The sequence below is a fragment of the Salvelinus namaycush genome, chromosome 27 (genome assembly GCF_016432855.1).
Source record: "Salvelinus namaycush isolate Seneca chromosome 27, SaNama_1.0, whole genome shotgun sequence".
Classification (NCBI taxonomy): domain Eukaryota; kingdom Metazoa; phylum Chordata; class Actinopteri; order Salmoniformes; family Salmonidae; genus Salvelinus; species Salvelinus namaycush.
Window position 1 is genome coordinate 9766878 of NC_052333.1, and position 26215 is coordinate 9793092.

At 42.2% G+C, this 26215-nt stretch overlaps 1 pseudogene; it reads left to right on the plus strand.

The window, feature by feature from the left end:
• The first annotated feature begins 714 nt into the window (after positions 1–714).
• The window catches only part of LOC120022593, a 282457-nt pseudogene continuing 256956 nt past the window's right edge, over positions 715–26215 (plus strand).

The following is a 26215-nucleotide window of genomic DNA, read 5'->3' on the forward strand; positions in this document are numbered from 1 at the left end:
ATCAACATGCTGCATTATGTGATAGGCTACTACCACACTCACACACACACACACACACACACACACACACACACACACACACACACACACACACACACACACACACACACACACACACACACACCTATTTATGGCCTTATGACAATTGTCTCTAACCAAAAGACCACATCACTTACAGTAAGTTGCCTACTACTGTCATTATTATGTTCAGGTGAGGTTGCAGGAGACACCTTGAAGTCAAATTGTATAGTTAACCTTCTGCTTTACAATTCTGGAAAGCCACAGGAATGGCAGTAACCACAGGAACGGCAGTAGCCACAGGACTGGAGGCACAGTACAGTATGTGGCTTTAGTAAATGGAAATGGCCTGATCTTCAATAAAGGGTTTATTACATCCATATTTGTTCTAAACCTGTGGGTTAACATTCACTTCTACTCTGCTGGAACTGCATTCAATAAACAACCTCACACACATTTTTTTGTAGAAAACTGAAATAGAAAATAAACAAATTACTGTTTTTGACAGCATGAGGTAAAAACGTCACACTCTGTAGCACCCATTGAACTACACTTCCCACATCTAGCAAGAAATAATAACGTGATAGATAACTTACATGGCCTCTCTCTCGCGGAGAGCAGGAGCTGAAACGTTGATAGTAAAGCATTATCATCTAAAATGAACCGGTTATCTGTTGGACAAAACGTTATTTTACGATGCAGAAGATAAAGTCACTTATGGCCCGGCAGGTAAGTGAACAAAGTCCCCGAAGCCTGTCAAACGCCTTGCACTGACACAGCCGTAGAATGTTAGCCATGTAACGTTAGCTAGCTTGCACTGCAGTTGACATCTGATCCGATAACAATATACTTGGTAACGATGATCTTGGTCTATTTAAACCACAGAACAAGATCCCAGTTAAGATAGATTGCTGTCTCATTGAAGGAGGAAGCATGTATTTAATTTTTTTATTTAATTTTTATTTAACAGTAACATGCAAAACATAAACATAACAGCCAGAGGGATTCCACAAATAAATAAGAGGACAAAAAAACAAAAAAACACAAATCCACATTATATCAATTCAAATACAGACATGTAGCGAATACATTTTTTAAATATTTTGTTGTGTATACCTTTTAATGCCTCTAAATAGTTTTCCAAATCAGATAAAAAAATTAAGAAAAGGGGCTTTTTCTTCATAAATGTTGATTTGTGTATGAAAAATGTTCCTAATAAAATAAAGAGATTTATGACATACTCACGTTCAATTGTGGAATCAGTGTAGTAAAATAATATGTCAAACTAAGAAATTTCAATGGTTGTATGCAATTTTAGGCCAAGATATAGTTTTACAACAGTCCAGAACACTTCACTATATAAACAATGACAGAATAAGTGTTCAATAGATTCAGTTTCTAGTTCACAAAAACTGCATTCACTGGTAACATCAGGTATATATTTAGAAATCAAGCTACTACACGGATAGAATCTATGGATAATCTTAAAGGAGATCTCCTTTACTTTATTGGTCACCATACATTTGTGTGGAGTGAGCCAAGCACGACGCCAGTTTACATCAAACGATGAAGCCCAACAAAATATCGCAGAGGGAATAGACTTCCTGTAGAAAATATCCCTTAATAAAAGATTGTTTAATTTCGTATCTAGTAGACCTATGCCATTCACCTGAATATCGCTTACAATCGGAGATATTCCAAAATATGCATTATTCTGAAGTAATGTTTTTATCCCACTAGGTATAGCTTTAATAACAGTGTCATATTCCTTGCTTGAAACCTCAAAGTTGTATCTTTCCACAAATTCTCTCCACGTAAATAGAGTCCCACTAATATGAACTAATTGGCTGACAAAGGACAACGTTTTTTGAGAACCAGTTACGGTAAAATAACATCTTGTTTTTATGTAATATCGACCCATTGTTCCATATAAAACATTTATGAGGTGAAAAGTTGTGTTTATACAGCAAAGCCCAGCACATTAAAGCCTGCTTGTGAAAAGCCGCCAATTTCACAGGAAGTTTACCCACAATATATGGACATTGTAGTAAAAAATTAAGCCCTCCGAACTTCTGAAAAACAAAATGAAGTATAATATTCCAGAAACTATAAGGATTTTTTATGTACCTTTTAACCCAGTTGACCTTTGATATCTGATTGAAGAGAGTGAAGTCTAAGACATTTAGACCGCCATCACAAACCCTGTTGGTGATAACATCTCTTTTTATCTTATGTGGCTTGTTTTTCCATATGAAGTTGTACAATAACCGATCTAAGGTACAGCAAGTGGATTTGGGAATGTTAATAGGTGAAACAAGATAGGATGCACGAGATAGCCCCTCAGCTTTGGATAAAAGCACCCTTCCTTGAAGACTTAAATCCCTTCCTAAACATGAGGATTTTTTTTGGACAGATTCAGTTACAGGGTTCAAATTAAGATCATTCACAGCCTTAAGATTTTTGGTGATTTTTTACACCGAGGTAGGTTACAGTATCTTTTACAGAGATGTTACAATCTGCTGGATTGACAGCTCCTTTAGGAGGAAGCATGTTAGTTAGCGAGCTAGCTTTCTCGCTAGCAAGGTACAGCGGTGCTCTGAGTGACTGAGAAGTTTATCATTAGCCAGCAGCAAGTAACGTTTAGAGGAAAACAATGGACATGGAAGTTCTCACCTTGCAGCAAGGTAATGTCAGCTTGCTACTATCTAGCTAGCTTACATGAATAGCAGGGCCTATCAGTTACAGACATTCTTGAGATACGTATCTGTATCTTGTTGCCTTTAGCCAGCTAGCTAGCTAGCAGAGTCATAATATGCAGTACTATCTATGTGTCAGTCTGTGGCATACACTTCACAAACACCTAGTACTCAGATAACGACTACAGGTCAACACCACAGACGGTAACTCACCAGTGTGACTTCAGCCAAGGGGCGTTTTGTCTATTGATTGCTGCACACAGTATACAGCTAGCTAAACCTGTCTGCCGTAAGCTACCCACTTCATCCTTGTTCTTGTTGACAGGGTCTGACAAGCCCACAGAAGAGCATGGCAGACCTCAGCCTTGTGGAGAACTTCAGGATCTCAAGCAATGTAAGTTCTCTTCAGAGATGTATAATAATTCCATTTGTATGAAGCTCAATTTAGTAGAGCTCTCGGATGCTATTTCATTTCACTGCATTCAGACAGTCGTTGGCATTACTGTTAACCAATAAACCACCTAACTGTACAGTTATGTATAATATATAGTGTTACTCCCAGCTATCCACAATTGAAACAGTTTCAGTTTTTTAGCTACTGACCTAAAACAGATACCTCTCCCTCAGTATGGTAGTTACTTCCAATAGACTGTTTACGTTCCTGTACATTTCTACATTAAATCATTGTTGGTTACCTGTAATTCTTAGCATTTTCATTTGTCACTGTAACCTAGCACTAGAGGACTGTATGACATGCAATATGAGTGTTGATTTGTGTCACAACATATCCTTTGAATGAACAGCTCAGGTTGAGAACACATAGAAGCGGAAGGCTGTTACATTTCAGTCTTACATTTAGCCAGGGTCTCCTGCAGACTTACGGCAATTTGCTAAAGTAAGAAACACTTTAGGAGTCACATGCTTTATGTAACCACTGTCTTTCAGGCGTACATCACATTCACATTGAGCTGCCTTATCATATGTCTCTAGTCCTTCAAGGTTTGTTACATCATTGTCCTACATCACACTACAGAGAAGCCAAGTGTCAGAAAGATTGAGGTTGGTCATTCACCAGTCCTCATGTCAAGCACCGCAATCAGGATAATGTATAGGCTAGCTGTCCTGCTGAGACAGTATTTCAGCGTTTTGGACGGGAGAGTGAGCCATTGCTTAGAAAATGCAATCAGTCGCTGTTAGCCATGAGGGGCAGTCATTAGCCACTTGTTCGAATTCAATTTGTCAAGAGCGCTGCTTGAAGCAAAGAATGTCACAATGCCCTGTTTATAATGTTAGTCACTCTTCAGGAGCCGCATCAGCCACTTTCCTTTGACTTTGCTGTTTAAGCTCCAGCTGAATAGAACTTGGAATGGGACCAACCCCATTACCTGACATACAGGTGATGTTGATTCAACAAGACATTTAATTTCCTCTGTTCTGAGCCTGTTATTAACTTCCACAGTTCATTTTCTCCTGTCTGTGTGGGTCGGTGACTGCCGACTGCTCAAAGGTATAGATCCATTTTGGCTGTCAAGGTTTAGCCTATGTGAATGATGTCACATTGAACGCATAGGCAGTGTCTGCCCCCAAATGGTAACCTATTCAGTTTATAGTGCACTATATTTGCCCTACATTTGTCCAGGGCCCATAGGCCCTACTTGCATTTTAATGCTGTTGTTGGAGTGGATTATAAATTAAAAAAATCCTACACCATCCTTTCATTTGCACATAAAGAAAACTACACCAAATCAACTGCTTGAAAAGGTGTTCTGTTCATCTTTGTCCTTGACCTTCGTTTTAGGGTAGAACAAGGCAGCGCTGAAAGAGATGCTTCAATGCTGTCCCTTCAAAAAGACTGTCTGTTTAGGAAACATATCCATTCATTAGAGTCTAGTCAGCCTAAACACAGAGGCACATGACACAAAACAACACTTAAGCTAGCCTACTTCACAAACAAATACGTTTTAGCTTACATTTTTCTTGTACCTTTGAATGTGGACATAGAGCCTAGTCTACAATCCTAGTAGTGAAAAATGCTGTTGACGTCATACGGCTTCTTACAGGAACTGATTTCAACATGTCACATTAAGATAAGAACATGCATTTGTATGCAGCGTAATCAGTCGGTGAAAGAAAGCCAAGGGAAAAGGTAACATGATTAAGGCAAAGCTCTATAACGTCTTTCCTGACTCTCTAATAGTGATCAGCTGCTGGTGGACTAACTGGATTACATCCTGGTACTTTACTATATATTGAACAATGTAGGCTTCCTGCTTCTGAAAGAGTCAAGGCTTTTTCCAAGCATGTTAGGTGGTTGATAGGATTGCCTCTCTCTTGCCTCTAATGGAACTTTGAACACCATTTATCACCTATAAGGCTTAGAGACAATTTATGCTTGATCTGAAAATGTGGTCGGCGGTGCCGTATTGATGGTGTGATGCAATTGCGGAGGCATGCAGAAGCCAAATCGAGCTCGGTACTGCATCGCCGTGCGCCTCCCAAATGTTGTAACAATGCGGAGGACTCCGTATAGCTCCGCATTGACATGATTGGTTGACTGGAGGTGAGGGTGGGAGGTCCAGCATAAACACAAACTCACTTCCTTCACAACAGCTCTGCTCAGCGACGCGCAAGAAGTATACATGCCCTGACTTCTGCAGAGGCCGTGTGTTAGTCGACATGTGGGCTTCAATGTGCTATGAAGGAGAGAGGGAAAACATGTTCATCTTTTAGTATCCACCCATTTACACCCACATACACCTGTTCCAGGGAGTATGTATGACTTGGCATTGCTGCTTGGAGAAGAGGGTCAAACCAAGATGTGGGGGGGATTTCCATACATTAGGGAGTTCAAACCATACTATTCACATAGCTCAAACTGGTTTGGCTGTGGATCAAACCATTAATCTCCCCCCTGGTGTAGTAGCATCTGGCTATCTCTAGGGAAGAGGAGTGCTGCTGAGTTTGATTGACGGATGCTGCCATCCAATGAAGACCCAGATAAGTTAGAGAATGATCGATGGGCGGGTCTAGATTAATTTATCCAGTACCTGCTGGGAGCAGCGGGTCAGAAGGTTGCCATTTTAGGATTAGTGTGACCGTACAAGGCTTTGCTAGCCTGGGTTTTAGTCTGTTTCTGCTCTCTTGACATTTGTCATGACATTGAGTGAGATGGCTACAGTCATTTCACATGTCTAGGAACGGAAGTGGCAATACTGATTGTTATCTGCAAATTCTGTCTTTCTCCACATGCTTGTTCTTTTCAAAACTGACCTCAGATCAGTGTTTAGGGGCATCTTCATCCTACTCCTTCACACAGTGAGGCTGGCTTTCAGATCTAGACTATTGTAGGCTCCTGCATCCCAAATGGGCCCTGTTTAAAAGTAGTGCACTACAAAGGGAATAGAGTGCTGTTTGGGATGTAGGCATATTCCTTTAAAGGAGGTCAGTTCTTTCTCGCTGACAGATAAGTGTTATTGTTGCAGGTATCTCTCTTTGTAGCCCTCAAACTGTTATGCCTCTTGCCTTTTCTGGGGCTCTTTATGTGTATGACCTACTCAACTCACTTCTCTGACGAAGCAGCTGAGACAATATAATAGAATTCCTTTGATATTCTTCTTTTTTTTTTTTTTACTCAAAACCTTTTCTTCCCTACTACATTTTAAGAGATGCTTTTGTGGGAACTCAAATAATTCACTGACATTTAATCTAGGCTCCACAGTAGCATGAAGCGACGGGCATTGCCATTGATTACAATTCACTTATTTCAAGCTCATTGTATATGCATCCAAATAATCTCTCCTTCCTCCTGAAATGAACACTTGTTCACTTAAAGCATTGGATTGGTGATGGCATCTGCAAGAGGTAGTTTCCATATATCTTTCAAGTCCATAAGAGGAAGTGAACAAGTGCATACTTCAGGAGAAAGGAGAGATTATTCGAATGCACCCAGTTCCATGTAGGCTAGTTCTCTTATCCACCACTAGGTGTCCCTCTGACATCATGTGTACTGCAAAGCTCAACGTCTTGGTTTTCAGGAGTTACCACAGCCACAAAGTCTTGGTTTTCAGGAGTTACCACAGCCACAAAGTCATAAACCTCTGCCTAATTCTTCACTTTATCTTCTTAAAATGTGATTTTTAACCTAACCTTCACCCTAACCTTAACCACAATGCTAACCTTATGCCAACCCTAACCTTTAAATTAAGACCAAAAATTGAATTTTTATGATATTGCCATTTTTGACTTTGGGGCTGTGGAAAAAGAGCATCTTAACCATTTACATCAAACTGACTAGAAGAAACAAGGGAAGCTTCTGGAAAACTTTAATAATTATTATGAAATGAATAAATTATTGTTGTTGAAAAAGCCATTTATCTAGGTCTTTTGACATTCAATCGAATAGAAAGTCGGTGTACAATATGCTAATAGCGTTGTATTGAGTTTATTTATCATAGTCCTCCTTGCAAGTGCTGAAACGAATCAAATTGATGTTGTTATTGTGGGTTTTGCTTGTGATGGATAGGTCAGCGGGATAATCTCAGAACACCGCTCACAACATGGCCTCTGATTCTCTTTGATATCCCGTTAGATGACACTAGTTAACCCATTGCTCAGGAACAGATGAGGACATACAGTATGATGACCAATTAAGCTAGGGATGAATGAATATTCATAATTGCTCTCATCATGACAATGACATTGTTTTAATAATTATTGCTTGAGTAGAATGTGAATTGATTGAGGAAATAATCGAACGCACACATGCAAACAAACACATTCCTCTCCCACTTAGTCACTTGGTATTGTTGCTTCTGACACTCACTAAAAAAGGAACCCCTTTGTCTGCTGCTTGATTTGCTCTCTGCATTCAATAACCACTTCATCTTTTGAACAGCCTTTGATAAGGCTCATTAAGCAGCCTACTTTTCGGTGCAAATGGCTTTTTAATTTCCCTTTCTGCCCATATTGAGGAGGATCTGCACGATGATGAACCTTTTTAATTTGAACGGAGGAGGTCTCATTGTTTGGTTTTAACCCATCAAAGTAAATGTGATCAAAGCTTGATGATGGTTGTGAGTGTTCTAAGAGCCTCTGCTCTACAGGGTTCAGGGGGAAGGTTTGAGTTGTGTTTGTGTCTCTGAAGCAGAGTGGAGCCTCTTAATGAGTCATTCAGTTAGGTTGATTTAGTTGTCTTCTATACCTTTTTAAAGAGAGAGAGGGAGAAAGAGAGGGAGGAAAAAAGAGAGTTGAGAGAAGGGCTCTATCGACCTGGAGTTTTCTGAGAGACGCAGCTCACTTCCTGTCAATTTGGATGTCTGTCTTTTTCTTGTCGTTTTTTTTCTCTGTCTTTATCAGCGAGCGATGACTCATTCAACCTCTATCCTTCCCTCCCTCCATCATTTCCCACCCACCCACACGCCTCCCTCCTACCCTCCATAATTTCCCACCCACCCCCCCACTAGGGATGCTGAGCTCCTACGCTCTGCTCACCCACACACTCTCTGTTTTTTCTACCCAGCCTAAAATGTGGCAGAGCTGCACAGCATGCATTCACACGGGTGGTAGGTACTTGTCCCTCTCTGAAGTGTCTCACTTTTACTTGAAAAATATGGTTTTGAGGCTATTTTCTCTAGGCAGAAAATAGACCTTATATCTCTGGTGTGGATGTGATATAGGCCTAGCTGTCAGACCCTATATCTCTGGTGTGGATGTGATATAGGCCTAGCTGGCAGACCCTATATCTCTGGTGTGGATGTGATATAGGCCTAGCTGGCAGACCCTATATCTCTGGTGTGGATGTGATATAGGCCTAGCTGGCAGACCCTATATCTCTGGTGTGGATGTGATATAGGCCTAGCTGGCAGACCCTATATCTCTGGTGTGGATGTGATATAGGCCTAGCTGGCAGACCCTATATCTCTGGTGTGGATGCGATATAGGCCTAGCTGGCAGACCCTATATCTCTGGTGTGGATGCGATATAGGCCTAGCTGGCAGACACTATATCTCTGGTGTGGATGTGATATAGGCCTAGCTGGCAGTCCCTATATCTCTGGTGTGGATGTGATATAGGCCTAGCTGGCAGACCCTATATCTCTGGTGTGGATGTGATATAGGCCTAGCTGGCAGACCCTATATCTCTGGTGTGGATGTGATATAGGCCTAGCTGGCAGACCCTATATCTCTGGTGTGGATGTGATATAGGCCTAGCTGGCAGACACTATATCTCTGGTGTGGATGTGATATAGGCCTAGCTGGCAGACCCTATATCTCTGGTGTGGATGCGATATAGGCCTAGCTGGCAGACCCTATATCTCTGGTGTGGATGCGATATAGGCCTAGCTGGCAGTCCCTATATCTCTGGTGTGGATGTGATATAGGCCTAGCTGGCAGACACTATATCTCTGGTGTAGATGTGGTGCAATAGGTGTTGTGAAGGTTAATCAGCCCAATGGATGAGCTCTGAGAAATCAATAGATCCTCCGCTGGTTCCCAGATACATTATAGAGAGTTCTCTTCTCTCACAGAGCTCCAGCTTCCTTCCTTCCCACAAGGGTGTCCCAGCAACCGCCCGGTGTTTCCCGCTGGAGTGTTAATGACCTTACTGATGCATCTATTTCTCTCTCTACCCGCTCTCCCTTTCTCACCACCTCTCTCCCCCACCCCACCTCTCTCTGATATCTCAGGAGGAGTTGAGGGAGATGAGGGAGCAGCCCATCGACCCCCAGGCAGAGCAGGAGATCATTAACAACATCCAGGAGGTCTACTACTCTGACGACTCCTTCGACATGGTGCAGCACGAGCTGGAGGTGAGTCAGTTAGTTAGGCTAGTTAGACTAGTTAGGCTAGTTAGTTAGGCCTACTGTTCACTACAGACCCAGACACAACAAGCTGGAGGTGAGTCAGATAGTTAGTTAGTTTAGTTAGGCCCACTGTTCACTACACGCTTAGAAAAAAAGGTTCCTTATAGAACCAAAAAGGGTTCTATCGCATGCTTCATATATGGCACACCTAAAAGTTCTATATAGAACCCTTTTTATACGTTTAAAAAAAAATCAGAACCCTAGAGGATCTTCTTCACTGAACCAAAATGGTTCCAAATAGAGCCCTCTATGGTGCCATTTATGAATTATGGCTACTACTCTTAAACAGTATTTTTTTTTGCTAACAAGTCCAGGCGATGGGGCCACACTGATATCTCCAGCTTGGTTCCCAAGTTTCTTAAACAAACCAAACCATCTTTGGTATCGTGTCGCCATAATATTTGAATTGAGGAAGTGTGATCATAATCATTAGGATATTTTAGTGATCCACAGTAGACATCCTAAATGCCCCCCAGCCTTCAGATGTGCACTTGAGATGCGTTTTAAGGCTATGGATGCATAAATTAACTTATCATTTCCAACCATTTAGGTCAGTTGTATGCTGCTTTGCGATCTATTAACAGCAAGGGTAACATTAAATAGGCGCAATATTTTTTACTGATGCATTTGGCAATATTAAATTCATACGCACAAAACATATGAACAAAAGCATTCACTGTGAAAGTTGGAAGATGTAGGCCCTTCATATAAAGTTATGGGCAGCACTCATTCAATTTATTGAATCAGTTATTTTTTTCTTGATCAAACTACTATTACTGACATGGCAGATTTGGACAGCACTAAAATTACAATTACAGATGTGGTGTTTTGTGCTTGTGCACATAATGACATTACCCGACCACCCCCAGTAAAAGGAATCCAATCCCAATAGGGCTTTAGGTAAGGGCTGTTTCCTCATCTCTCCTGCTGGTGCCTCCGCCGCTTTATTCTCCATCCCAATATGCTGCTTCATTTAGCACCAAAAAAATGTATAAAAGTGACTGCTCGACTAAAGAAATCTTGGTCGACCAAACAATCGACCAGTTGACTAAATGGGGTCAGCCCTACACCAAGCAGTTTAGTCTTCTCAACTTGCTCAATTTCTACATTATTTATTACAATATTTAGTTGAGATTCAGGGTTTAGTGAATGATTTGTCCCAAATACAATGCTTTTAGTTTTTGAAATATTTAGGACTCACTTATTTCTCGCCATCCATTCTGGAACTGACTGCAGCTCTTTGTTAAGTGTTGCAGTGATTTCACTTGCTGTGGTAGCTGACATGTCGAGTGTTGAGCCAGTGGCAGGTCATTAGTAAAGATTGAAAAAAGTAAAGGGTCTAGACACCTGCCCTGGGGAATGCTTAACTCTACCAGGGTTATGTTGCAGAGGCTTCCATTAAAGGACAACCTCTGTGTTCTGTTAGACAGGTAACTCTCCATCCACAATATAGCAGGGATGTAAAGCCATAACACACAAGTTTCAGCATATTATGATCTAGAATGTCAAAACCTGCACTGAAGTCTAACAAAACAGCCCCAACTTTTTATGATCAATTTCTCTCAGCCAATCATCAGTCATTTGTGTAAGTGCCGTACATGTTGAATGCCCTTCGCTATGAACGTGTTGAATATCTGTTGTTAATTAGTTTACTGTGAATCAAATCAAATCAAGCTTTATTTATATAGCACGTTTCAGACATGAATGTAACATAATGCGCTTCACAGGAAGAAAATAAAAACTACACAACAAACATGAGGATAAAAAACCAAAATAATAATAATAAAAACTACACAACAAACATGAGGATAAAAAAACAAAATAATAATAATAACAACTAAACAACTACAAAAGCACCCGAAGGAAACGCAAAGCGAAAAAGGTGTGTTTTAAGATCTCTTTCAAATATGCCCCCCCCCCCCCTCCCCCCAGATTCTCTGGCAGGCTATTCCAGAGGCTGGAGGCATAGTAACTAAAGGCTGACTCTCCATGCCTCTTGGTCTTAGGCTTTGGGATAGTTAAAAGGCCAGTGCCAGAGGACCTGAGGGACCTACTTGGTACATATCTCAAAAGCATGCCTGATATGTTTTGGGGTGCACAATCATGGGTTGATTTAAAATCCAATTGAATAATCTTAAAATGTATTCTAAATGTCACAGGCAGCCAGTGCAGAGACTTTAAAACCGGTGTAATGTGTGCTTTCCATCTGGTCTTGGTCAATACCTTTGCTGCAGCAATCTGTTTGTTTTGCAGTTGACCAATGGCTTTCTTGGATAAACCAGACAGGAGAGCGTTGCAGTAGTCAAACCAGCTTGTAATAAAAGCATGGATGAGTCTCTCTGTATCAGCCTGAGATAGAAACAGCTGCAGTTTGTCAATGTTCCTCAGGTGGTAAAAAGCTATTTTTGTCACATCCCTAATGTGTGATTCAAAACTGAGTTCAGAATCTAAAATGACACCTAGGTTTTTACCTGGTGTTTTTACCTGGTGTTTTTACCTGGTGTTTTTACCTGGTGTTTTTACCTGGTGTTTTACCTTTATTGCCCGTGATTTAAAATGTGCAGCCAGATTCTCTGTGCTTTGGCTCCAATAATAAATAGCATTGTATCTGATCAAACACAGTTTTATCTTATAGTTTACTGAGGGTTGGTAAAAGGCTGATTGGTCAGCTGTTTGAGCCAGTAAACAGTGCTTTACTATTCTTGGGTAGCGCAATGACTTTTGCTTCTCTCCAGGCCTGAGGGAACACACTTTCCTGTAGGCTTAGATTGAAGAGACGGCCAAAAGGAGTGACAACATCGTCCGTTTGTTGCTGGCATGTTATGTCTAAATTTACTAATCTTACAAATGAAAAAATCATTGAAGTAGTTGGCAATATCAGTGGGTTTTGTGACGAATGAGCCATCTGATTCAATGAATGATGGAGCCAAGTTTGTCTTTTTGCCCAAAGTTTAATGTAAGGTGCTCCAAAGCTTTCTTTATATCATTTATCTTTGCTTCACAGTACTGTTTCTTCTTTTTGTTTAGTTTAGTCACATGATTTCTGAATTTCAATTCACTGGGATTTAACAGTTTTTAGCTAGCTAAGTTAGTTTGCTACATATATTTGAATTAAATAATCAACGTTGCTTACCTTAATACATTGAAAAAATAATGTCTTTATTGGTAGGCTACTTGCAAGTTGGTTTAACCAGCGTCCTCTTGTGTGGTCATGCTCGAATGGCAGTTTGTTTTTGAATAGCAGTTATATTTTGAATTGACCAAAAGGTTCTATATAGAACCCCTTTTTTTAATCTAAGACTGTATGCTTTTATTAAACATGATTTCCTCTTGCATCTAGCTAGCATTTAGTTTGCAACAGCACAGAGACATTTTTCAAAATGGCAAAATTATACAGATGCATCATTAATTTAAACGTCAATGCAAAACAGTTGGAACAAATTAAAAGGGATTGATATGACTGGGTTAGCTTTTGTTAGCTGTTGTTTTCTAAAATCCCCATTACACTCTGGGGTACAAAGAACACTGAAGGTTATTTGCCTTCACTGGGTGTATATATATAGTGCATTCGGGAAAGTATTCAGACCCGTTGACCTTTTCCACATTTTGTTACGTTACAGCTTTATTCTAAAATTGATTAAATATTTTTTTCCCCCTCATCAATCTTAACACAATACCCCATGAGGACAAAGCAAAACAATGTTTTTTTAGAAATTTTGCAAATGTATTAATAATAAAAAACTGAAATATCACATTTACATAGGTATTCAGACCCTTTACTCAGTACTTTGTTGAAGCACCTTTGGCAGTGATTACAGTTTCAAGTCTACTTGGTTATGACGCTACAAGCTTGGAACACCTGCATTTGGGGAGTTTCTCCCATTCTTCTCTGCAGATCCTCTCAAGCTCTGTCAGATTGGATGGGGAGCGTCGCTGCTTAGCTATTTTCATATCTCTCTAGAGATGTTTTTTTGGGGTTCAGTTCTGGGCTATGGCTGGTTTTCATCAAGGATCTCTCTGTACTTTGCTCTGTTCATCTTTCCCTCGATTCTGACTAGTCTCCCAGTCCCTGCCACTAAAAAACATCCCCACAGCATGATGCTGCCACCACCATGCTTCACCGTAGGGATAGTGCCAGGTTTCCTCTAGACGTAATGCTTGGCATTCAGGCCAAAGAGTTCAATCTTGGTTTCGTCAGACCAGAGAATCTTGTTTCTCATGGTCTGAGAGTCCTTTAGGTGCCTTTTGGCAAACTCCAATTGGGCTGTCATTGGGCTGCCTTTTACTAAGGAGTGGCTTCCGAATAGTGGCTTCCGAATAGGTTTTGTTGTGCTCTCTTCACATCTGTCTTGGTGTGCTTGGACCATTTTAGTTTGTTGATGATGTGGACGCCAAGGAACTTGAAGCTCTCAACCTGCTCCACTACAGGCCCGTCGATGAGAAGGGGGGCGTGCTCGATCCTCCTTTTTCTGTAGTCCACAATCATCTATTTTGTCTTGATCACGTTGAGGGAGAGGTTGTTGTCCTGGCACTACACAGCCAGGTCTCTGACCTCCTCCCTGACCTCAGGCCTACCACTGTTGTGTCATCGGCAAACTTAATGATGGTGTTGGAGTCGTGCCTGGCCGTGCAGTCATGAGTGAACAGGGAGTACAGGAGGGGACTGAGCATGCACCCCTGAGGGGCCCCCGTGTTGAGGATCAGTGTGGCGGATGTGTTGTTACCTACCCTTACCACCTGGGGGCGGCCCATCAGAAAGTCCAGGATCCAGTTGCAGAGGGAGGTGTTTAGTCCCAGGGTCCTTAGCTTATTGATGTGCTTTGAGGGCACTATGGTGTTGAACGCTGAGCTGTAGTCAATGAATAGCATTTTTGTCCAGGTGTGAAAGGGCAGTGTGGAGTGCAATATTGCATCATCTATGGATCTGTTGGGGCGGTATGCAAATTGGAGTTGGTCTAGGGTTTCTGGGATAATGGTGTTGATGTGAGCCATGACCAGTCTTTCAAAGCACTTCATAGCTACAGACGTGAGTGCTAAGGGTCAGTAGTAATTTAGGCACGTTACCTTAGTGTTCTTGGGCACAGGGACTATGGTGGTCTTCTTGAAACATGTTGGTATTACAGACTGGGACAGGGAGAGGTTGAAAATGTCAGTGAAGACACTTGTCAGTGGATGCTCAGAGTACACATCCTGGTAATCCGTCTGGCCCTGCGGCCTTGTGAATATTGACCTGTTTATAGGTCTTACGCACATCGGGTGCGGAGAGCGTGATCACACATTCATCGGGAACAGCTGATGCTCTCATGCATGTTTGTGTTACTTGCCTCAAAGCTTCCCTTTGTAGTCTGTAATAGTTTGCAAGCCCTGCCACATCTGACGAGCATCGGAGCCGGTGTAGTACGATTCAATCTTAGTCCTGTATTGATGCTTTGCCTGTTTGCTGGTTCGTCGGAGGGCATAGCGGGATTTCTTATAAGCTTCCGGGTTAGAGTCCCGTTCCTTGAAAGCGGCAGCTTTACCCTTTAGCTCGGTGCGGATGTTGCCTGTATTCCATGGCTTCCGGTTGGGGTATTTACGTACAGTCACTGTAGGGATGCACTTATTGATGAAGCCAATGACTGATGTGGTGTACTCTTCAATGCCATCGGAAGAATCCCAGAATATATTACAGTCTGTGCTAGCAAAACAGTCCTGTAGCTCAGCGGGGTCTAAACTGGCTAGCTCCATGACTTGGGGCCTCAGCGGGGTCTACACTGACTAGTTCCACGACTTGGAGCCTCAGCGGGGACTACACTGACTAGTTCTACGACTTGTTGCCTCAGCGATGTCCACACTGACTAGTTACACAACTTGGGGCCTCAGCTGGGTCTACACTGACTAGTTACACGACTTGGGGTCTCAGTGGGGTCTACACTGACTAGTTACACGACTTGGGGCCTCAGCGGGGTCTACACTGACTAGTTACACGACTTGGGGCCTCAACGGGGTCTACACTGACTAGTTACACGACTTGGGGCCTCAGCGGGGTCTACACTGACTAGTTCCACGACTTGGGGTCTCAGCGGGGTCTACACTGACTAGTTACATGACTTGGGGCCTCAGCGGGGTCTACACTGACTAGTTCCACGACTTGTTGCCTCAGCGATGTCCACACTGACTAGTTACACAACTTGGGGCCTCAGCTGGGTCTACACTGACTAGTTACACGAGTTGGGGCCTCAGTGGGGTCTACACTGACTATTTCCACGACTTGGGGCCTCAGCGGGGTCTACACTGACTAGTTACACGACTTGGGGCCTCAGTGGGGTCTACACTGACTATTTCCACGACTTGGGGCCTCAGCGGGGACTACACTGACTAGTTCTACGACTTGTTGCCTCAGCGATGTCCACACTGACTAGTTACACAACTTGGGGCCTCAACGGGGTCTACACTGACTAGTTACACGACTTGGGGTCTCAGCGGGGTCTACACTGACTAGTTACATGACTTGGGGCCTCAGCGGGGTCTACACTGACTAGTTCCACGACTTGTTGCCTCAGCGATGTCCACACTGACTAGTTACACAACTTGGGGCCTCAGCTGGGTCTACACTGACTAGTTACACGAGTTGGGGCCTCAACGGGGTCTACACTGACTAGTTACACGACTTGGGGCCTCAGCGGGGTCTACACTGACTAGTTCCACGACTTGGGGTCTCAGCGGGGTCTACACTGACTAGTTACATGACTTGGGGCCTCAGCGGGGTCTACACTGACTAGTTCCACGACTTGTTGCCTCAGCGATGTCCACACTGACTAGTTACACAACTTGGGACCTCAGCGGGGTCTACACTGACTATTTCCACGACTTGGGGCCTCAGCGGGGACTACATTGACTAGTTCCACAATTTGGGGCCTCGGCGGGGTTTACACTAACTAGTTACAGCGACTTGGGCCTCCCCGCCTACACCTCCCTCTCCCTTGTTCCCAAACTCGTTATGGGGGACTCCTCTCCCCCCTTGACGGAGCTGTATCTACTCTAGCGTCACTCTGGCGTCTTCTCCTGCTCACATGCCGATGACTTCCAGATTGATGGATTATCCACTCGCGGAGGAAGGGTGTGAAATCTCATTAGATTTAGCCGAGTGTCGCAACAACAACAACCTTTCAGATTAGAAAATGAGACTTTCAGCCAAGGGGAAAGCAATTACCCATCATCCTCGGGGCTTCTTCGCTGCTGTTGTTCCCTTTGCTTGTTTACCGATAAAGTAGTGATCCCTGATTTTAATTACATTTATTATGCATCTAAGCATGTGTGGAATACAATTCTGTGACTTTTTCCCTCTACTTTTTAAACGAAGAAGTTAGTTGACAGAAGACAGTGGAAGCTCTTTGAATAAATGCTACTTAAGCGAACTAGAGAGCCGAAGCTGAAGAAACTAAAAGAATTAGGATTAGCCACTAAAATAATCAAATCAAACGAAATCCCGCACTGCTCTGAGCTGCTGGTATTTGGATTTCAGTTCGGTTTCCACAATAAAACAACTTTGATTTGTTTTCTGGCAGGTGGTTCACTCCACACACCAAAGCTGCGCTCCACAAAATGTCTTTCTCTTCTAAGAAGTTCTTGGTATGAGCTTTGTATTCTTGTATTGTAACAATGCTTTTAACTGAGCTGAACCTGCAGGAGCTGGAGTACAGAAACAAGCTGAAGAGACAACAAGCAGCGGTGAGTGCAGGAGATGAGATGAGCAGCATAGGGACAGTCACTCACATACTTGGATTATGGTGATAATAGCTATGCCATTTTACTGTATCAGTGCACTTTGAAGGCAAACACAACATCTTCCGTGTTCAAAACAAGCAATTCAATATTTACAAGCAGTATGTTTCTATGTAACACCATGATAAGGACTAACAAAACTACATTTATAATCACCAATTTAATATTTAATATAATTTCTGTGAAGCTTAAGCTTATTGCTTCAGCCTGGGCATGGTAATGTACGTACAGTCGACTCCTGTTAATTGCATATTGGAGAAGTGCAAACTCCTCTTAAGTGCATTGCCTTTCACCAATCCCAAGTGGCTGTTGGCATGTTATATTCAGAAAGATGGCTTTAAAACTCTAGTTAGTGTATTGTATCCAGTAGTGTATCTGCTGCAGGCCCAGTGAGTTATTATACTGAAACAAAATATAAATGCAACATGCAACAATTTCAAAGATTTTACTTAGTTACAGTTCATATAAGGAAATCAGGAAATTGAAATATATTCATTAGGCCCTAATCTATGGATTTCACATGACTGGGAGTTAGGGCTGTCCCTGTTCTTTGGAACAATCGACTGGTCGAAATGTAAAAATGTGTATTTTTCCATATATAAACACACCCTATGTGTTTTAATAAAATCAACTATATGTAGGCTACGGAGCATGTCTGATGATTTAAGCACACTGTGATTAAATAATTAAGACCACACAAATGACTCAAGAGGGACGCAGAGATCAACAACCTTCTCCTGCGCTGCTGGCCTTTGTAGATTCTGCCATTACGCTGCCGAAGTTGCCAGTAATAGGCTACACCAGGGGTTGGCAACCTTTCCCATTTGAAGTGCCAATTTACCATTTCTACAAATCTGCGTGCCAGTTATGATTTTCATATGCACATTTTTGTGGAACAGTTTCATTTATTTTATAATAAAGTCTTCATAACTCAAAATCATTGTCATGTGATTCATGAAAATTAAATCTAAATGAAAATTCTACAAATCTAAAACTAACTTCTATTTCCATTGCCAGGTATGTAAAAATAGCCTACATGAAGCTAACAAATAAAAACACTGCAGCCTGCAGGTAGAAAATATCCTGATAAGAATAAATACAATTTGCTATGCATGGCCTCTCTGCAAGGAACTTGAAACATTGTATCAATTTGGTCCAGCCAAGTTGCTGTTTGAGGTGAAGAAAAATTACTTTGAGAAGCTCCACAAGTCATTAGTGGTGGTGAGTTAAGACAATCAGAAATACTATTGGATCCCCTAATGGGCACATTTAAGGCCTACATTTGTGCACAGGCCAGGTAGCCTAGGCCTACTTCTATGTGTAATCAGGTGTGCGTCCTTCCTCAAGATTGCCAGGAACACTCCAAACAAAACAATGAATAAATTGGAATGAAATAAACAAACTTGTTTCTCACAAGTGTAGCCTAGGTTGTGCTCTCTGCAAACAACGTGTCCACTCCAACAATGAGAACTGTAAAAGACTGGAATGATGTATATTGATTGCATTAACAGAAATGACGGTAACCAAACGAACATTGTAGATTAGAAATGTAAATGAAAGGTAAATGTTGTACTGGTGATACTGATGTGCCATCCCTGCGGCCTCCACAATGGCTTAGTCCACTGAGACAGGCGTCAATCAAGACGTGACATTATTATTATTATTTTTTTGCAACTGCCAGACAAAAAAATTCTCTGTCGACCAACAGCCTATGGACCAATCAGTCGACCAGTCCTACTGGGAATACAGATATTCATCGGTTGGTCAAAGATTAAAAAAAAAAAGTAGGGGTGTGGATCAGAAAACCAGTCAGTATCTGGTGTGACCACCATTTGCCCCATGCAGCACGACACATCTCCTTCACGTAGAGTTGATCAGGTTGTTGATTGTGGCCTGTGGAATGTTGTTCCCTCTTCAATGCAGACCTGCCAACATGCACACATTTTGCGTACCAGCTACACAATTCTCTGTCAATGTACGCAGGTACGAGATCCGCGTTATAGGTACGCAGAAATGAATAGGGCCTTATTTAAAAATATTTTTTTAATAAAACATAAATCCACTGAGTAAATCTAACATCCCGATTCTCGAGCTGCAACACACAGACATGTACGGAGTTGTGTCAACGGACGTGTATTGATCTCCATAATTATTCAATGTAGCTACCCCGTGTCTGCCCCTCCTCCTGTTTGTTGTGATGCTGAGTTTGCCGACCTTCAGCTGTACGTAAACACATGGACAAATCCCTTTTCGACTGTGTGTTGTGGACAGGTAAACACGAATTGTTTCAAGCTAACCTTAGCGAACATAAGATGGACATTCAGTGGGCTCTAAAGTACCAGCAGTTCACGTGCATTTGCTAGTGTGAGATTAAATTCAAATATGAAAAATTACTGGTCGCATTTGTGCGAGTGTGTTATACATTTAATTCTGTGTCCCATTAGTTGTATTTTCTGTGTTCCATTAGTTGTAGGATCACGCAACTTGAGACTAACTGTAATTATAATCCACATCACAAAAAGCATTACAAAAGTATAATCAAAAATAAATATAAACATCTTGGCATTAAATGGAGTCGGGAGTTTAGAAGACTGAGCGATGAAGAATGACTGAGTGTCAGGTATTAGCTGACACTTCTAAAATGCCTTTGCACAAGATTTGCGAGTTGAATCGCCAATTTGCCGCACGCGTCTGGTACTCTAAAAAGTTGGACAGGGTTGGCAGGTCTGTCAATGACTGTGCAAAGTTTCTGGATATTGGCGGAAACTGGAACACGCTGTCATACACGTCAGAACATCCCAAACATGCTCAATGAGTGACATGTCTGGTGAGTATGCAGGCCATGGAAGAACTGGGACATTTTCAGCTTCTAAGAATTGTGCACAGATCCTTGCATCATGGGGCAGTGCATTATCATGCTGAAATATGAGGTGATGGCGGCAGATGAATGGCACGACAATTGGCCCTAGGATCTCGTCACAGTATCTCTGTGCATTGAAATTGTCATCGATAAAATGGAATTGTGTTCGTTGTCCGTAGCTTATGCCTGCCCATACCATAACCCCACCGCCACCATGGGGCACTCTGTACACAACGTTGACATCAACATTGGGGCCAGTTGGACGTACTGCCAAATTCTCAAAAACGATGTTGGAGGCGGCTTATGGTAGAGAACTGAACATTTAAAATCTCTGACAACAGCTCTGGTGGACATTCCTGCAGTCAGCATGCCAATTGCACGCTCCCTCAAAACTTGAGACATATGTAGCATTGTGTTGTGTGACAAAATTGCACATTTTAGAGTGGCCTTTCATTGTCCCCAGCACAAGGTGCACCTGTGTAATGATCATGCTGTTTAATACATTTCTTTATATGCCACACCCGTCAGGTGGATGGATTATCTTGACAAAGGAGAAATGCTTCACGAACAAGGATGTAAACACATTTCTGCACAATATTTTTGAGATTTCTGGGATCTTTTATTTAATCTCTTGAAACATGGGAGCATATTTTTGTTCAGTGTTGATAAAAGGGCATCATCATTATAGCAGAGGTTCTCTGAAGGTCATCCAGGCCTGGAGGACAGAGAGCTAGCCAGCACAGGCACTATTTTTAGAATCATTTTCGAAATTACAGTATTTTAGAAATCCCTCACTCCTCCACTCCTCCTTCCTTCCCTGCCTCTCTGTGCCCTCTTTTTTTTCAACTGCCCTCCTTTTCTTCCTTCTCCAAGTGTCCTTCCTACCTCCTTTTCTTCCCTCTCTCACTCCCTCCATGGTGTCTGAAGAGGTAAGCTGAAGAGGTGAGCAGCAGAGCTGTCTATTCAGCGAGTGAGGCAGGGCCAAAGCCATTATTAATGGTGGTAACGGGATGAGAACTAAGAGACCCCTTGCCCCCAGGGAGGCCCCTGTGTACAGAACACTCTGACAGAGCTCTTTAACAGAGCAGACAGCTGGCTGCCAGCCTTAGGCCCCTAGGGGTCAATTCCAGGACAGGATGACCATGGGCCTTATAAAGTCTTCTGCCCTATCCCGGCTAACCCAGCCCCAGATAGACCTCGTCACCCCTAGGAAGTAGCTCATCATTTGCTGAATTACAAGTCATCCCCTAGCTAGCAAACTACCTCTAGACACTTCCTGTTGGTATGATAATGTACGATAATAGCTCTGTCTTGTCCTCTGATTGGTTGGGTGAAATTTTCACTGATGTGCTTATTTTATTTATTTATTAGTGATAGACAACAATACATGTAAAAAAAAAAAAAAAAAAAGAGTGTATAGGTGTGGTTGGAAGCCCAAGGGCTTATATGAAACCACACCACTATGCATAGTCACTTTACCCCTACCTTACATGTACCCCCGCACATTGACTCAGTACCAGTACCCCCTGTAAATAGACTTGTTATTTTATTGTGTTACTTTTAATTACATTTTTAACTTACATTTATTTAGTAAATATTTTTTAAACTCTATTTCTTGAACTGCTGTGTTGGTTAGTAAGTACGCATTTCACGGTAAGGTCTACACCTGCGCATGTGACAAAACATGTTATTTGCTGATTTTATTTTCATTGATCAGTAATCACATTTTTTTAATATATGTATTTGTTTTGATTCAATGTGTGTGTGCATGTGAGAGTTAGGCTATATGGAGGAGATTACTGAGTAGTTTGGTTCGTCAGGCTGACCCCCAGTCTTCTCTTACACACCTATCAGATCCTTTCAGACCTACGCAAGACAAGTATAGGGAGAAGGATGGTTTCCTCTCTCAATCACATATTCGTAGCTTTGGATAAACTTACAGTGTGCCACACTGTGTACATACTTAATGACATTCCCTATAGGATCTGAACTATCTCCCTGACTGAAAACTACCTGAAGGATCTGAAATATTTCCCTGACTAAAAACTACCTGAATGATCTGAACTATCTCCCTGACTGAAAACTACCTGAAGGATCTGAACTATCTCCCTGACTGATAACTACCTGAAGGATCTGAACTATCTCCCTGACTGATAACTACCTGAATGATCTGAACTATCTCCCTGACTGAAAACTACCTGAAGGATCTGAACTATCTCCCTGACTGATAACTACCTGAATGATCTGAACTATCTCCCTGACTGAAAACTACCTGAAGGATCTGAACTATCTCCCTGACTGATAACTACCTGAATGATCTGAACTATCTCCCTGACTGAAAACTACCTGAACCAGATGGCTTATATCCTGCGTTGATGTAAAATTCTACATTTCCCTTGCCCAGGAGTAGCTAGACACATTGATACCCTCTCCATTGAACTTCTCCCTTAAATGTGTTTCCTTTGAATTGATGTGTTCCTCCCACGGGGCACGTGGACTTCGGAGAGATGGTGTAGACTGCCTACTGTATTTATTCGCACGCACGCACGCACACACACACATCACCAGTCTGTTTGGCAGTAGCTGTTGTTGTAGAGAATGACTGCTGTTGTATAGGGAGGTCGGGGTGGTGTTGAGGCCCTATTTTCCCGCAGCGAAATTGGCAGCTTTGACACATCGTTGGCCATGGCTAATCTCTTAGTTAATTATTTGTCTGCTGTATGATTGTCATCCACATTGTCATGCTCTGACTGTAAAGGAAGAAAATCTGTTTCTAAGTCCTAGTATTCCTTAAGATTCCTAGTAGTCCTAGTATTCCTTAAGATTCCTAGTAGTCCTAGTATTCCTTAAGATTCCTAGTAGTCCTAGTTTTCCTCGTAGTATTTATCCTAGTAGTCCTAGTATTCCTTAAGATTCCTAGTAGTCCTAGTATTCCTTAAGATTCCTAGTAGTCCTAGTATTCCTTAAGATTCCTAGTAGTCCTAGTATTCCTTAAGATTCATAGTAGTCCTAGTATTCCTTAAGATTCCTAGTAGTCCTAGTTTTCCTCATAGTATTTCTCCTAGTAGTCCTAGTATTCCTTAAGATTCCTAGTAGTCCTAGTATTCCTTAAGATTCCTAGTAGTCCTAGTATTCCTCGTAGTATTTATCCTAGTAGTCCTAGTATTCCTCATAGTATTTCTCCTAGTAGTCCTAGTATTCCTCCTAGTAGTCCTCCTATTCCTCCTAGTAGTCCTCCTATTCCTCCTAGTAGTCCTCCTATTCCTCCTAGTTGTCCTCCTATTCCTCCTAGTTGTCCTCCTATTCCTCCTAGTAGTCCTCCTATTCCTCCTAGTTGTCCTCCTATTCCTCCTAGTAGTCCTCCTATTCCTCCTAGTTGTCCTCCTATTCCTCCTAGTTGTCCTAGTCTTCCTCCTAGTAGTCCTAGTATTCCTCCTAGTTGTCCTAGTATTCCTCCTAGTAGTCCTAGTATTCCTCCTAGGTGTCCTAGTATTCCTCCTAGTATTCCTCCTAGTTGTCCTAGTATTCCTCCTAGTATTCCTCCTAGTTGTCCTAGTATTCCTCCTAGGTGTCCTAGTATTCCTCCTAGTAGTTGTTGTTTCCTAGTAGGACTTAGTATTCCTGTAGAGACCTAGTATTCCTGTAGAGACCTAGTATTCCTGTAGAGGCCTAGTATTCCTGTAGAGACCTAGTATTCCTGTAGATTCCTGGTATTCCTCCTAGTATTCCTGTTGATGCCTAGTATTCCTCCTAGTATTCCTGTTGATGCCTAGTAGGACCTAGTATTCCTGTAGTTTCCTAGTATTCCTATAGGTTCCTTGTATTCCTCCTAGTATTCTTGTAGATTCCTAGTATTCCTGTAGATTCTCAGTATTCTTCCGAGTATTCCTCTTAGTATTTCTAGTACTCCTAGTATTCCTACTATTCCTGTAGATTCCTAGTATTCCTCTTTCTCCTAGTATTCCTTTAGATTACTAGTAGGACCTAGTATTTCTGTCGATTCCTAGTATTGCTCCTAGTATTCCTCTTAGGAATTATTGTACTCCTAGTCTCCCTACTTTTCCTGGAGATTCCTAGTATTCCTCCTAGTATTCCTAGTTCCCGTAGTATTCCTTCTCGTGTTCCTGTTGATTCCCAGTAGGACCTTGCATTCCTGTAGATTCCTAGTATTCCTCTTAGTATTCCTGTAGATTCCTAGTATTCCTCTTAGTATTCCTGTAGATGCCTAGTATTCCTGTAGGCTCCTAGTATTCCTTCTAGTATTCCTGTAGCTTCCTAGTATTCCTAGTATTCCTGTAGATTCTTAGTATTCCTCTTAATATTTCTAGTGCTCCTCATAGTATTCCTCATCATATTCCTCCTAGTATTCCTACTATTCCTGTAGATTCCTAGTATTCCTCCTAGTATTCCTAGTATTTCAGTAAATTCCTAGTATTCCGCCTAGTATTCCTAGTATTTCAGTAAATTCCTAGTATTCCTAGTATTTCAGTAAATTCCTAGTATTCTTCCTAGTATTCCTAGTATTTCAGTAAATTCCTAGTATTCCTCCTACTCTTAGTATTATTTCTAGTATTCCTAGTACTTGTATTCCTGTAGATTGCTATTCTTTCTCTTAGTATTATTGTGGATCTTGTTTGACAATCTAATGTATTATAGTAACATGACAGTTACCATTACTGTTGGGATCTCACTGCTTTTCATAATATGGAATGTATATATGGTGGACTCTTTTATACATAGCACATAGCTAGGCCTATATACAGCTTGTTAACTGACTACCCGAGTGCCGGGTTTCGTTCAAGTGATAAACTGATTTATGATATGTTGTGTGTGTGTGTGTGTGTGTGTGTGTGTGTGTGTGTGTGTGTGTGTGTGTGTGCATGCATCTCTAACTTTTCCTCATTGAAGTAGCTAAGTCAGAGCTTGAAAGGGGGGTGGGGGGAGGAGGACTGTCAAGTGCAAGTGTTGGCTCAGGAGATTATTATTTTATTTTATTTGGGGGGGGGGGGGGGTCAAGGTGAGGGGGGGGATTATTTAAAATGCTTTTGGAAGATGGGCAGGGACTCTGCTCTTCTAGCTTCAGGGTGAAGCTGGTTCCGCCATTGGGGTGCCAGGAGAGAGAAGAGCTTGGACTGGGCTGAGCGGGAGTTGCAAAGAGACCAGAGGTAGGCAGAATGGAGTGCTCGGGTTGGGGTGTTGGGTTTGAGCGCAGCCTGAAGGTAGATGGCCAGGTCCTCACAATACACAATAGACAAACATCTGATCCCAAAGTGATTATGGATTGATCCAGGACCATCAGGATGGATTGATCTAGGACCATCAGAATGGATTGATCCAGGACCATCAGGATGGATTGATCCAGGACCATCAGAATGGATTGATCCAGGACCATCAGAATGGATTGATCCAGGACCATCAGGATGGATTGATCCAGGACCATCAGGATGGATTGATCCAGGACCATCAGAATGGATTGATCCAGGACCATCAGAATGGATTGATCCAGGACCATCAGAATGGATTGATCCAGGACCATCAGGATGGATTGAGTTTGAGTTTGAGTTTATTTTTACAGGGACAGTGCACATTAATCAACGTTTCAGTAAAAGTGCCGGTTTTAGCCAGCCGGCTAATTTTCAACCGCAGTCCCTGGGCAGGTTGATCCAGGACCATCAGGATGGATTGATCCAGGACCATCAGAATGGATCGATCCAGGACCATCAGGATGGATGGATCCAGGACCATCAGGATGGATGGATCCAGGACCATCAGGATGGATGGATCCAGGACCATCAGGATGGATTGATCCAAGACCATCAGGATGGATTGATCCAAGACCATCAGGATAGATTGATCCAGGACTATAAAGAGGGACGGGGCCGGCAGTATGGATTCATGCAGGACTATCAAGAGGAGGAAGTGGCCGGCAGTATGGATTGAGGAAGAGGGGCCAGCCAGCAGTGTGCTTTGAGCCTCAGGACAGTAAGTGTTATTGACCAAGGCTCCTCCTGGGCT